We start from the raw sequence: 14,919 nt of genomic DNA, 5'->3' as shown, positions 1-14,919 counted from the left end.
TTCACCAAAACTTGATATGATCAGTCTTTTTTTCTTTTCAGCCGTTTGAATAGATGTGTAGTAGTTTCTTGGTGTAGTGGTTTTCATTTCCATTTTAATGTAGTTTTAATTTTCATTTACCTAATGACTTATGATGTTGAACACGTCTTCATGTGTTTATTTGCCCTCCATGTGTCTTCTTTGTTGAAGTGTGCAAGTCTCTAGCCCATTTTTAAATTAGGTTGTTTGTTTTCTTATTACTGGTTTTGAGAGTTCTTTTCATATTCTGTATACAAGTCCTTTATCAGATCTATGCTTTGCAAATATTTTCTCCCAGTCTTTGGTTTGCCTTTTTAGTCTCTTAACAGTATTTGATTTTGATGAAGTCAAATGTATCAATTCTTTTGTTCATGGGTCGTGTTTTTAGTGTCATATTTTTAAAAATTTTTGCCAAGGGCGCCTGGGTGGCTCAGTCATTAAGCGTCTGCCTTCGGCTCAGGTCATGATCCCAGGTTCCTGGGATCGAGTCCCATATCGGGCTCCCTGCTCCGTGGGAAGCCTGCTTCTCCCTCTCCCACTCCCCCTGCTTGTGTTCCTGCTCTCGCTATCTCTCTCTGTCAAATAAATAAAATCTTTAAAAAAAAAAAATTTTGCCAAACCCAAATTTACAAAGATTTCCTCCTGTTTTCCTCTAGAAACACAACAGTTTTAGGTTTTAGTTTAGTTCTATGATCTATTTTGAGTTAATTTTCAGATACGGTATGGATTAGAGTTTGTTTTCTGCATATGGATATCTGATTATTCCAACACCATTGAAAAACAGAGTCTTTATTCTGTATTTAATCTTGTATACTTTCTATTGCTAAGTCTTGAAGTACTCACATGCTCTTTACCATGACCCTCCACTGGCTGCTTTCAGAAAGACTGGGGGGCAGGCAGAAGACCTTATGTTGGTAGCAATAGGCTTGAAACCCAGGTAATCTGCTGATGCCATAGAGGACTGGCACGAAACCCCACTCTTATCCTGGACTCTTTTACAAGGAGAGAGCCTTAAGCCACTGGAAGGGCAGGTAACTAAATATTCTAGGCAAAAAATCCATGACCTTTGGAAGAAGATAGAAACAAAACCATTTGACATTGGAGAAAGGGTAGGAAACCTGTCTGTCCCCTGTCTAGTGCTGGTGAGTGGCAAGAGACCACTGAGTTCCAGGACCCTGCTGTCAGTGGGGGTGGGGCAAGGGGTGGGTGACGCAGGAAGCCCTTCCCTGCCCAAGATGTCCCACAAGTACAGGTAGGGTTTGGTTTCTACAAATGTGAGAGGCAGCAATACTGAGGGCCAAAGGCACACAGTCTGCCAAGGACAAAGGCAAGATCAGAAACCTGGGAATGCCATCTGCCCCAACAGGAGCCTCACACCCAGCACTGAGGAATTACCGTCTATAGCTGGGGAAGAATATAGAGAGTCTCCCTCTATGATTCAGGCATGCAGGACCCCCTGAGATATTGGCTGGTAGGAACACTGAGAAAAAGTTTATAGCACACAGACATCCTACTAAATGCAAGGTAGCAGGTGGTCCACCACTGGAGGAATTTGAAGTCTGTGCTGCAATGAGGTAAACTATAACAATTACAAAACTAAAACTCAACACAACTGCTGATTATAATTGGTTCACCCTCCCACACACACTAACAGCCTGACAGAAAAAGAGGGACACCTACTTCCTGTCATAAATTCTGTTTACCTTGGTCTTTACTGTTACTCGATACAGTGTTTGAAATACATTTAAAAATTATAAATGCACACACACATAATTATGAGACACAAAAGCCAGAAAAAGATACCAGCCTATTATCAAGAGGTAATAATAATAATTCACAGAAGCAGACTCTAAGATGACACTAAAGTTGGGGCTATCAGAGGCTTTAAAGTAATTATGATTATTTTGTGGAAAAGTATCTAGTAGAAAAGGTGGATAACATATGTGAACAAATGGAGAATTCCAGGAGAAAGATATAAATTATAAATAGAGTCCAACAGAAATATTAAAAAAAAGATGAAGAATTCCTCTGGTAGCTTATAATGGGACTATATATGATAAAGGAAAGAAACAGTGAACTTAAAGAACTTAAAGATGGCTCAATCAATAGATATTATCCAAACTGAAACACAAATTAGCAAAATAATGGAAACAACAAATGAGGAAAGCATCCAACAGCTGTGGGCAATGTCAATATCAATGATTCAAAATCGGTGTTTCAGAAGAGAGAGAAAATGGGGCAGAAGAGGTATTTGAATATATAATGTCCAAGGATTTTCCTAAATTAGTTAAAAGCAACAAACCATAGTTCATAATTCTGTGAAACTCAGAGAACAAATGGATAAATTTAAAAACAAAACAAAATGAACAACAACAACAACAACAAAAAACACCTAAGCCCATCAGTCAAACTGCTGAAACCCAAAGATAAAGAGAAAATGGTGTAGGCAAACACAGGGGAGAGATACAACACATACAGGAGGGGAAGATTCAAATTACAGCTAACTTGTCTTCATAAATTCTGCAAAACCAGAAGCTGGTAAACCATCTTTAAAGTAGTGGGTCGGCGGGCGGGGGGTGGGCACCTGAGTGGCTCAGTCAATTGAGCCTCCGGCTCTTGGTTTCAGCTCAGGTCATGATCTCAGGGTTGTGAGATGGAGTCCCACATCAGACTCTGTGCTGGGCATAGAGCGTGATTAAGATTCTCTCCCTTCCTCTCCCTCCGCTCCTCCCCCATCTCTCTCTAAAAAGAAAAAAATAATAAAGTACTGGGTGGGGAACAGAAACTGTCAACTCATAATTTTATTATCAGTGAAAATATCTTTTGAAAACTAAGGCAAAATAAAGACTCTTTGAGGCAAACTTGAGCAAGTTAATTATCAGCAGATCTACACTATAAAAAATGTTTAAGGAAGATTCACAGATCGAAGAAATATGATATCAGATGGAAGTTTACATCTCAATAAATAAATGAAGATTCCTGGAAGTGGTGAAAACAAGGGTAAATATAAAAGACTTTTAGTTCTTATTTTTAATATCTTCACAACAAGTAACATGCATGAGAACAATAGCACAAGGATGGGAAAGGGGAAAGAAAGTATCCTGTGACCCTCGTACACTCTATGTGTAATGCTGTATTACTTGAAAGCTATTTATGATAAACCCTAGAGCAATCGCTATTTCAAAAAATTGGAGATATGAGTCAAAAATCAAAATTTAAGTAATACATACCCAATATACAGCTGATATGATTATTTTAAGTAAAGGGGAAGGGTTCAAAAGACTGAAAGAGTGAGTTTGCTCATAGCCTCCTCTGTCACCTGTGGTCAGTAGAAGTCTGTGCATAATTAACGTGGCAAAGATAAATTCAAAAAGATACTTTTAAAACTCCACTCCTGGGGATATACTCAAAGGAAACAAAAACACCAACTTAAAGAGAAATCTGCACCCCCGTGTTCATAGCAGCATTATTTACAAGAGCCAAGACGTGTGGAACAACCTAGGTGTCCATTGATGGATGAATGGATAAAGAAGTTGTGGTTTATAAATACAATGAGGGGCACCTGGGTGGCTCAGTCGGTGAAGAGTCTGTCTTCGGCTCAAGTCGTGATCCCAGGGTCCTGGGATCGAGCCCCAAGATGGGCTTCCTGCTCAGTGGGGAGTCTGCTTTTCCTTCTCCCTCTGCCCCTTCCCCTGCCCGTGCTGTCTCTTCTCTCGCTTGCTCTCAAATAAATAAATAAAATCTTCAAAAAAAAGAAAAAAGAAATACAATGAAATATTATTCAGACTTTAAAAAACAAGGACATCTTACCATTTGCAACAACATGGATGCACCTTGAAGGCATTACACGAAGTAAAATAAGTCAAACAGAAAAAGACAAATCCCATACAGTCACTATTATATATGGAACCTAATTAAAGAAAAAAGACCAGACTTGGGATTCCTGGAGGTGGAGGTTGGGAAAAGAGGAAACTGGAGGAAGGTGGCCCAAAGGAACACGCTTCCAGTTACAAGACGAAGAAGCATCAGGGCTAAGACGTAGCACCCGATGAGCGCTAGACACCACAGCTGTTAAGAGATTCAATCCTAAGAGTTCTCATCATGAGGAGAACTTTATTTACTTATTTTTTCTTTCTATTGCATCTATATGAGATGATGGATGCTAATTAACTAAACCCATTGTGGCATCATTTCACAATATGTGTAAATTAAACCATCATGCTGTACGCCTTCTCCAATGATGTGTGTCAGTCATTTCTCAATAAAACTGGGGGGGGGATGCTCTTTTTAAAGATTTTATTTTATTTATTTGTCAGAGAGAGAGAGAGCATAAGCAGGAGGGAGCTGTGGGCAGAGGGAGAAGCAGGCTCCTCGCTGAACAAGGAGCCCGACACACGACTCGATCCCAGGACCCTGTGATCATGATCTGAGCCGAAGGAAGACACTTAACCGACTGAGCCACCCAAGTGCCCCAGGGAGATGCTCTTATTAACCAATGCAGTGTGGCAGAGGAAAGGGGGGGTGGGAAGGAAGAGGAAGCCTGATGGTTTTGTTCTTGTTTATAGAAGTAGATTAATATATTCTGTCTAAAGAAAGCTAAGGAAGTTATATAAAGTTTTAATCATAAAGATAAACACTAGAGAAACAAATCACCTTTCTTACGTGAGAAGAATGACACAGAAAAAAAACAAGGCCAAGAAAAGAAAGGAAGCTAGTGTGTGAAAGACCAGAAGATAGATAAATAAAATGGAAAAGAAAAAATAAGAAATATGACATAAAATTGCATGACAAAACTTGGAGCAATTATATTGTCATGTCCATAAAAGCAAACACACTAAATTCACCTCTTAAAAATATTTTCAAATAGGTGCACAAAACAAAACCCAATTCGGTGCCACATACAGAAGACACACCTAAAACAAAGTGGTTCCGGAAGGCTGAAAACAAAAAAATGGGTGATGTTATGCCAGGCACATGCCAATAAGAAGAAATCAAGAGTCACAAAGCCAAAACAAAGGTCAAACAAATCATCAAATAAGTCAAGAAAGCCAGTTCATAATGCTAAAGGTTATAATTCACTCAGATTAATTATGAATATTTATATGCTAGTCCACATACCAGAAAATTTCATACAAAAAAACTCACAGAGACTAGGAGAAATTGACAACAACACAGGAGGATATTTTTATCTCAATCCTGGGGAGATTAAGAAAACAATGAAAAGAAATAGATCCAGTTACAGTCAACCTTAGGTAAATAATAGGGCAAACTCTGTACCCTGATAATAGAGAACAGACCTTCTTTTCCGATACCCAAGCAACTATGAACACTCATGAAAATCTTACATAAAGCCACAAACATCAATATATAGAATAGGTGATATTCTCTAATCCCAGTGTAACAAAACTAAGAATTTATAGCAATATCAGGAAAAAAATCCTTTTCATCTGGAAATTCACAAACTCCTTTTAAAACTACTCGGAGGTTAAAGGTGAAAATACAAATGGAATTTCTAAAAAAGCCATGAAAAAGCACATTTATTAAAGCCAATGGAGTCACAAATAGAGCAGATCTCTGGGGAAAATGAATAATGTTTGATCGATATACCAGTTAAAAATAATTAAAATAGATGAATTAAGAGCCAACTCAGAAAGAGAAAAAGAATAAAAGATAAAGCAGAAGAAAGGAAAATCTAAAAACCTGCAAGTAATTTGATGACAGAGAAACATAGAACTCATCCATGAATCCAAAAGTTGGTGTTTTGAAAAGAACAAATGAAATACATAAGTATTAGCTAACCTAACTGCAAAATTAAGAAGAAGGCACAAAAAAGCAAAAAAGAAAGATGGTAATAAATATAGAAGAGAATATTAAAACAATCATGTGAAACTGCTTTGCATAACTATTAAGTAAATATGTCTTAAAACTTTGTAAAATGGAAGTCGGCTCTGGCTTGGAGGGATTGCGTGAGTAACGGGTAGAGCGAAAACGGTCCCCCAGTCTTGTGACTCCCAAGTCAGGGCTTTGTTAACACATCCACTGCCCCCTGCCTCCTACTTGGAACTCTTGGGCCAGAGGCTGTCCAGCCTCTGCAGGAGGGACGATTGGCAGGAAGGGGTGGCTCTGGATTTGTAGAGCCAGTGAAATAAAATCATGCATTATTGTCCCAGGGGACCCAAAGACCCAGCCAGGCAGAGTCCCCCTTCTTTATGGCAGCCCCAGTCCTGTCCACTAGGATCAGCCAGCTCCCTGGCAATAGAAGACGCCACGGGTCACAGTGCACCCTGTCTGACAGCCTTCACTGCATCCTCCCTCTGCCTGGGGTCCTCCCTCAGGCACAGCCCTCACCCTGCTACTTCCTCCAGCCTCCCACTTCGAGGGTTAGGTCCCAGCTGGCTGCCAGGCAGACCTTGGTCTCCCCCAAGAACCGGACCCAATAGGTGAGGGGTGAGGGGTCCCACCAGCATTCCCAAATCCAGTGTGGAGTCCACCCCACAGACAGCAGGCTCCAAGAGAGCCTGGATCAAGTCTGTGTAGACAGACACCAAACATGTTCCCCATATGTTACTCCGTGGAAGGGAAAGCTGGAATAATGTGATTAAGATGACCCGCTTTGTAAACTCTTCTCCCGCTCCTTGTAAAAGCAAAATGGGGAGAGAGACACTGAGGAGGGAGAGAAATAAAAGTATAAAGTGAAAATGAATTTTCTTATCACCCCAGGTTCCTATCCCCAGCCCGTGTGTCCAGGAAGCAAGCTCTTGTATGAATGTCGCATGTGTCCTCACTTTTTCCAAAGATATTCCATACATAAAACAGCATGTACACTTATATCAACAGGTTACACACAGAGAGACACATTCTATTAAGTGTTAACACCAAATGGAGCCATTCATTCATTCATTCATTCATTCATTCATTCATTTCAAACAGACGAGATGCTAAGGATACTGCGTGCCCAAAACCAGCCCAGCCCCTGGCTGTCACAGAGTCCAGGCGCTAATGCACACAATCCCCAAATAACCATGCAAATAAAGGCATGATTAGGAACTAAGACCCAACGAGGAAATGCACATGATGACTGAACTGAGAAGCCCCGCAGGTGACAGCCACGGCTGTCATTGTTTAAGGGACGGTCACCAGCGAGCTGGACGCCCGGACCTGGCCGCGGGCACATTCTCTTCAGGGCTCTACTACGCTTCCGATTAAGAAGCAGAGCTGTGACTCACTGCCCTTGGCCATCTGCTGCGCAGGACTCACATGACTCATGCCCCTGTCCCACCCTGTCCCCCAGGAGTGCTGCAGAGGGGACAAGAGACAGAATTATTCCATGTGACTCAGGCAGAGAAAGGCACAGCCTGGCCTGGCTCCCGCCCACTGCTCCCTCCCTGCCTGGGATAAAACAAAAAAACAAAAAAACTGGGCAGTGGGCATTGCTCTGCCTGGGCCTCCCAGTGACACGTTTTCCGCATGGTGCTGATGGAGGGACCGTCCCCTCCCAGCAGGGGTCCTCAGAACGCAGGTCGTGATGAGTTTTCCAGCCCTGGAGCTGATCCTTCTGGGAGAGAAGGGAGGGATCCTGGCTCCCGGCCACCTCCTGCCTCTGCAGGACCTTCCCTGGACCACGCCCTTCAGCCGAGAGTCCCCCATCTGGGGCTCGGCTCTGCTGGCCCGCCAGGCCCAGGCTGGTGCAGCCGTGCGTTTTCACCGGGCTGCCCCTGCCCCAGCACCTCAAACTCCAGACACCCCAGCAGAGCTCACCATCCTCTCCTCTGCCTCCTGACTCACTCCACCTTCCGTCCCGGATCCTGGGTCCTGCACGAACCTCCTCACTCCCTCACTCCCGGTCAGCCCTTCCTCCCATTCTCCTGCTTCTGCCCTCGTTCGTGCCCTGCCCTCTCCAGGGGCTCTTTCAGGAACCCCCTCACTGACTCCAGGCTACAGACTTCTCTTTGCTGGCCTCAACAGACTTTCCTGAACACATTCGGTGGCAATCCCCCACCCTCCACTGGCAGGCAGGTCACACGGGAGGGAAGCGGACAAAGGGCCACACGGTAGGGAGTGGTGAGGACTGGGGCAGACAGGAGAATGCTTGTCCTGGTGAGGGGCAGCCACCACCCAGTCATAGGTAAATGTGGCCACAAGAGAGCCAAGGTTTCAAGATACCAGACCTTCCAGGCTTTCATGAGAACCCAGATTTGCTCATGAAATCCCTGGATTTATCAAAGTTGGTACCTAAATAACATTTGAAACACTCTTAATGATTTGCCTATTCCTGTACTTCAGACCTTCCTCTGTCTTGGTCCCACCTACTCGTCCAGAACCATCTCCCATGGCGGCTGTCCTCCCTGCTCATGGCACAACCATACCGTGCTCCAAGACGCGCCTTGCCCGTCACACCAACGCTGTTCCTCACGTTGTCGTCTGCTTCCCCTTTGCTGTCCATCCTAAACCTCTCCACCTAGGAAGGCCAGCTTGTTGCCACCCCTTAGCAGAGTCTGATGACTCTGTCCCTCTCTGCTTTGGTGTCTCCCTTGCGTGTTATAGCTCCGTCCTTGCACAAGACAAGTGTTACCTGTGTTACCAGCTGTGTGTACATCCATCGTCCACCAGATTCACAATTTTCCGATATAGACACGGTCCCAGTCACAGAACCGGTACGCGTCAGGTGCAGAGAGACGTTTCAGGAACTGTGACAATTACAAGTGACGGACAACATAATGTGGGTCTGGGCATTTGGGGATTCAGTGTCCCAAACCCATTGCACACCCAGGGTCTCCTTCCTTGGCACAACGTCCTGGGCACACACCCAGTTTCTCTGAGGCCTCGGGGCCTTAGCCCCAGCCTTGAGCTTAAGCGTGGAGGCCTTGTCATTAGTAACCTGTGCACACCTTGCTTTGCCATCCCCCGAGTTTATGGCGAAAAACATCTTATGAAAACGGGCCTCGCCAGAGTGTTTGCTCCTGCTCCCCACCCCTCCTCCTGCACCGGAAGTCCCAGTCCCCTTCGGGCTGTTTATGACTGCTTGCTGTGGCCCAGGAGGGAGCAGGTGCAGAGGAACAGGGAGAGCACGTGAGTCCCTGCAAGTCAAAGAGCCTACTTCTTGTTCTGACCCTGAGGAGGAGCGGAGAACGTGGGCCCGAGCAGCCAAGGGAGGATGTGGAACACAATAAAATGTGGGCTGGTTTACCGGGAGGTGTGAGCTGGATGTGAAATGGCCTCCAGATGTGGGTCTGAGAGGTCCCCTGAAGTTTGCAGCAGGGCTTTCAGCAGTCTCCCTTCGGGGAACCAGAGAGCCCTCAAGAAGCAGCAGCTTTGTTTCTTTGTGCACAGACCAGGTGCCACGCTCTCCGCTGTTGTGTGCCGCTGCCGGGCCCTGAGTCCTCGCCATTCACACAGGCCTTGGTCTTTGAGACACTGGCATCTAGAAGGACACAGAGACGTCCCACTCCCCCCCATCAGCTCCCCTGCAGGGGTCCCTTTTGCCCCTGGGTTTGGTTCACATTGACATTAGAGAAAAGATGGTGTGGGGACCAAGTGAAAGGCTTGATGGGCACTGGGGGCCACTGTTTCTTTTCTTTTCTTTTCTTTTCTTTTCTTTCCTTTTTTCTTTTTTTAGGTGTATAAACTATTTTATTAACAGACAAGGCCTACAAATTTATTTCTTCTTGGACACACCCACGGTGCGGCCATGGCGCCCTGTGGTCTTGGTGTGCTGGCCTCGGACACGAAGTCCCCAGAAGTGGTGCAGCCCTCTGTGGGCCCTAATTTTCTTCAGTCTCTCCAGGTCTTCACGAAGTTTGTTGTCCAGACCATTGGCCAGGACCTGGCTGTACTTTCCATCCTTCACGTCCTTTTGTCTGTTCAAAAACCAGTCTGGGATCTTATACTGGCAAGGATTCCGCATAATGGTGATCACACGTTCCTCCTCATCGTCAGTGAGCTCTCTGGCCCTTTTGGTGAGATCGATGTCTGCTTTCCTCAACACTACATGAGCATATCTTCACCCCACACCCTTAATTGCAGTGATGGCAAAGGCTATTTTCTGCCGCCCATCGATATTGGTGTTGAGTAGTCGCAAAATGTGCTGGAACTTCTCAGGGATCACTAGGGACACGGCGGCGGCCCCAGCGGCGGCGTGTAGGCCTCCTATGGAAGAGAGCTTCTTTGCTTTTTTTTAAAGATTTTATTTATTTGTTTATTTAATTGACAGAGAGAGAGAGAGAGAGAGAGACAGTGAGAGGGAACACAAGCAGGAGGAGGGTCAGAGGGAGAAGCAGGCTTCCCGCTGAGCAGGAAGTCCGATGCGGGGCTCGATCCCAGGACCCTGAGATCATGACCTGAGCTGAAGGCAGCCGCTTAACCAACTGAGCCACCCAGGTGCCCCTGGGGCCACTGTTTCTTATTGGTGGTGTTATTCATAGGCCAAGGAGCTACCAAGGAGAGAAAGGGACCAGGGCCCACTAGCAAACGCTCTTATTCCAAGTAGTATTCAGATCTTTCACTCAACAGGCTCTTTTCAAGTTGTTCCTGCGTGCTAAGCCCAGTACTAAGCTCTGCAGGAGACAAGGTACCAGCCAGGGTCCTCATCCTAGGTGCTTACAATCCCTTAGGGGAGATAAACCGGACACATCACTGCAAGTGCTGCAGGCCCTAAAAGAACTCAGGGTGGGGAGGAGAGTATCTACAAGGATGGCAGACACAGAGTTGGAGCCTCATGTGCAGGTGCTGGGCAGGGGTGCCAGCAAGCAGGGTGCCCAATGGCAGGGGGTAGGATGGGAGCAGAGGTTGAGCACATGAAAAAGGCCCTGAGAAGTCTGCCTTTTCAAGCCCACCTGGCCAGTGGCTTTGTGTCTTTGGGAACTGGGAGGAGTCCTGCTTTGTGGGGTTCCCTGAATAGTCACAGGAGCTTGGGGTCAGTAGAGTTGGTTGATGAAAATGGGGGTCTCCTTCTTTCGGGCCCGTTTCATTGTTACCATGAAATCACAACCCAGTCATGGGCAAACGAAGGACTCCAGTCCCACCAGGAATATCTGCTCTGGGACTCCAACACTATCAGTCCCTTGAGACCAGGGCACCGAGATCAAGGCAAGGCCCTGCAGCTTTCTCCTTAAGGAAATGCTCAGCTGCCAGGCTCCACTTCCATGACTTTGGCCCCAACATTGCCGGTTCTTTCTGCTTTAAGAGGAAGGTTTTCCCTCCAAGCAAATAATCCCCTGGTCTCCATAGTTAGAGCCTCTGTAACTTCACAGAGTCATACCCTTCCTATATGGGAACTGCGCATCTGCCTGGATTGTTTCAAGGTCAAGGCTTTAGTTACACAATAAGGACTTAATCAATTTCTTATTGGTAGTTAGGAGTCATTACCTTGAACAAGGGGAGACACTTGTCTTTAGCTATGCCCCACTCCCCACACCCTCACACCTTCATGGTAAGTTCCTTGTCTTTTCTGAAGTACTCTTTCCCCAGATGTTGAGGGGCTAACTTCTGTTGGGGGTAGGTGGGGATTCCTAATCATGACATTAGAGGGCTTGATTACTGCTTCAAAGACTCCTTACCATGAGTTCCCATAAGGCCTAGGAGGTTTATGCAAATTTGCTCTCCCTCCAATTCCCAGCCCTCACCACATGCCAGAGTCCTCAGGCAGGTTGGCAGATCAGGTGTGACTCTGACCCAAGGCCACATGTCTAAGGAGGAGTAGCTTCATGATTCAAACAGCATTTGTATTCCTTGACTTAATGTCTCCCAGCCAGGCTAATAAAAGCTCTACCCAAAGAGGAGCCTCACGTGTCCTGAACTCACTCACCCAGCACAACAACTATCAGGTCAGAGGAAGACGATATTCTATGCAGATTTCTTACTTCAAGCTAATAATATTCTAGATCTTGATTAGCTGCTTTTGTTATCAACTGCATACTTTAGCGCAAGCTCTCAGTGGGAGTGATTAACTGCATGGAGCGTTCACATCAGAGGGAAGCCAGGTGTTTTTCAGAACAATCCCTCCTACCTTCAGGGAGGTGAGTAACATTAAGGTCTGTGCCCCACATAGAGCTGTGAATGACCAAGATTCTGGGAGGGTCAGCATGCCGCCCATGACCATTGCATGAGCCAAAGGAGTCATGGACATCATCAGCCACACCTCTCCGCCTTCTTGCCATTTCGTATTCTTTGCCAGGTGCCCTTTTTCAGATCTGGAGCTGTACTACAATTCCGTTAAACCAGGACCATAGATTAAAAGAACTGCAGGCCTGGGCTGGACCTTTCTTTGGAAGGATACCAAAGGATGATTGTCAAACACCGTGGGGCCTCAAATAAAAGGAGTTGTTCCTCATTTCTTTTCATAAAAAGCCAACATTCTCTTTCTGGGAGCACTCAGAGTTGGAGCCTCGTTGACCAGATGGTATAATGGGCTCCATAATTTTATTTCCCAGACATGGAAAAGAGCCTTTTGTTTTCTCTCCCTCCTACTTTCCAGGCTCTACTGGTGAGCAAGTTCACATCCACCCTATCCAACCATACCTTTCATGATTTTTTGTGCACCTTAACCATCTTCCCCCTCGTCCTTCATCTTCTTGTCACTAAGGCCCTGCCTTCTCGAGCTCAGAAGGTACCAGCAGGAAATGCTGAGTATACGCTGCCAGCCTCCCTACCAAGGCATGCTGAGCTCAGAGTGGCTGGGTTAGGAATCGTCTCTACGGCTTGATGCAATGGATGCCTTCCTGCCATTGAGGCCTAACTGATTCTTCCTGGGTTTCTGGAAGTCCTCCAACTCCAAGGAGACATTGGCTACTGTCTTCTGGCTCTGTGCCTTGTCCCTTCCTGGAGGATGATGCCAGAACCTGGGGTCCCCAGTTCACGCCAGTCTGACCTGGGGGAAGCAGGATGGATGTGCCCGGGCCATGACTCTTGGGAATCCACGTGAGCCCAGTCGGCACATCCCTTCGGGAGCCTGGCTTCCATCTTCCAGCCTCTCTTCCACCCTGGCTTTGGGGAGTTTGTTGCCCTGTTGCTCCGGGGGCTTTTGCACTGGGCCCCCAGAGGTCTGGGCTTCAGCACAGGGGCTTTCTCCTCTGCTACGGAGGCAGGGCTGAAGGCCCCGGGGCTTTGGGTCATTATGAAACCAAAGTTTCTTCCAGAGGTGATCCCATGCCACAACCTAAAATATAATGATCACAGTGTGCACCCTTGCATTTCCCCTGTGGCAGTGGTTAGCGAGGCACCTTAACTCCTCTGAGGTCTCTGAGCCTCCCAGAAGGCCTTTCGAGTGATATTCGTGTCTTCGCAGGCTTATTCTTTCCTCTCCCTGAATCCTGTCTCTACCCCTTCAACTCTACCTCCTCCCCAACACTCCTCCACCCGGAAAACGCCTCCTCACCTTTCAAGACCCAACTGGAATCTGTCACCACATCTTCTGCCTCCAGAAGGCATGAGCAGTGACCGCCTCCTCTGTGGTCCCTCGGGGGTCTGTGCCCACCCTCTCCAAAAACCCTTACCATGCACTGATCAGTGTGTGTGGCAGCCGGGCTCCAAAGATGGCCACAAACAATCCTGCCTCTTCCTGCACACACTTTCCCTTGCCCCCACCAAGAACTAGGGCCTATGTCCTCTCTCCTTGAATTGTGGCTAGGCCTGTGGCCACCTTGAGGAAAAGACCCATTCCAGGATGGGCACCTTCTCCTCCTTCCCTCTTGGCACATTTGCTGTGGGGGCGCTTCTTGGAACCCAGCCACCATGCCTCAAGAAGCCCAAACTGTGGAGCAGGCCACAAGTGGGCCCTCTAGTTGACCGTCCCTGTCCCATTCTCTGCTGCCAGCCATGCGAGCGAGTATCTCGGACTTCCCCAGTCTGGCCCCCAGAGGACCAAAGACCCAGCCAACATCATGTTGGAGCAAAAGAGGGACGGGGCTGAGCCCAGGCAATCCACACAATCATGAGAGATAATAAAACAATTGTTCACACCCACTGAGTCTGGGGTGGTTTGTCATGGGCCATGGATAAGTGAGGCATTGTGTCTCTATCATCTATGAGATTGTAAACCCCGTGAGGACAGGAGCTGGGGTCTTGGTCATATCCGTATGCCCAGCACCCAGAACAGTGGTCTAGCTGAATGGTTAGGAGCTCAGAATCCATGTTCAAGGGGCCTGCGGTTGAACCCCTTCTCCAGCCCTTACCGGTTAGAAGGCTGTTATCAGTCAGGGTTCAGGTGGGGCAGCAGAGCCACTAACATGATTAGAGGACAAAGGGACTTATTATAGGGATTGGGCCTGAAACGAACACGAACTGGTGAGACGGAGGTCTGGAAGGCAGTCAGAGATCAGAATAACTACCCCGTCTGCCTGAGGGGCCAGCCAGGACTTCCCAGGAAACCCGCGCCGCCCCACACACCCAGCCCCTACGCTGGATGCCGACATACGCAGAGGTCTGTTGAAAACTGCCTCCTCTGTCTAGCTGCCACCTCTGGTTGAGAGGGTGGGGCCTCTCTTGGTCAGGAGGGTCCGAAGCCAGAGTGACAAGCCTGATAGGAAGCCGAGGAGAATGAGAACAAGCTGGGACCTGCTAGATAGCTTTGCATCGGTCCAACACCACAGGCATCATGACAGCCTTCAGAGATCAGTGGCCACTGCCCCCCTTCCGCCTTCCAAATCTCACACAGGTTGCTCTTCTGGTCAACTCTCTCTGGCTCCTCTAAGCTAGAGCCGTACAGGGAACGGAATTCACCTGACACAGCACCAGGCTGCACAATTGCCTTCAGCAAATGACGTTCCTCTGAGCTTTGATTCCTTGTCTCAACAGAATAGGGAAATTAACACTTCCCAAATTCAGATTGTTGGAAAGATTAAATGAGAAATAGAGGCATGGTTCATCAGATTCTAAATTCTCAACGCATGTTAGCTATGCTGCTTG

At 46.9% G+C, this 14,919-nt stretch overlaps 1 pseudogene; it reads right to left on the bottom strand.

Annotated features, from left to right (window-relative positions):
- Positions 1-9,632: 9,632 nt before the first annotated feature.
- On the bottom strand, positions 9,633-12,173 carry LOC112821277 (small ribosomal subunit protein uS13-like; annotated as a pseudogene).
- Positions 12,174-14,919: the final 2,746 nt, after the last annotated feature.

Source organism: Callorhinus ursinus, unplaced genomic scaffold (genome assembly GCF_003265705.2).
Source record: "Callorhinus ursinus isolate GAN/ISIS: 27379988/994484 unplaced genomic scaffold, GSC_fseal_2.0 scaffold10, whole genome shotgun sequence".
Taxonomy (NCBI): Eukaryota; Metazoa; Chordata; class Mammalia; order Carnivora; family Otariidae; genus Callorhinus; species Callorhinus ursinus.
The sequence above is the reverse complement of the archived record's forward strand: the minus strand, read 5'-3'. Positions and strand labels throughout refer to the sequence as shown.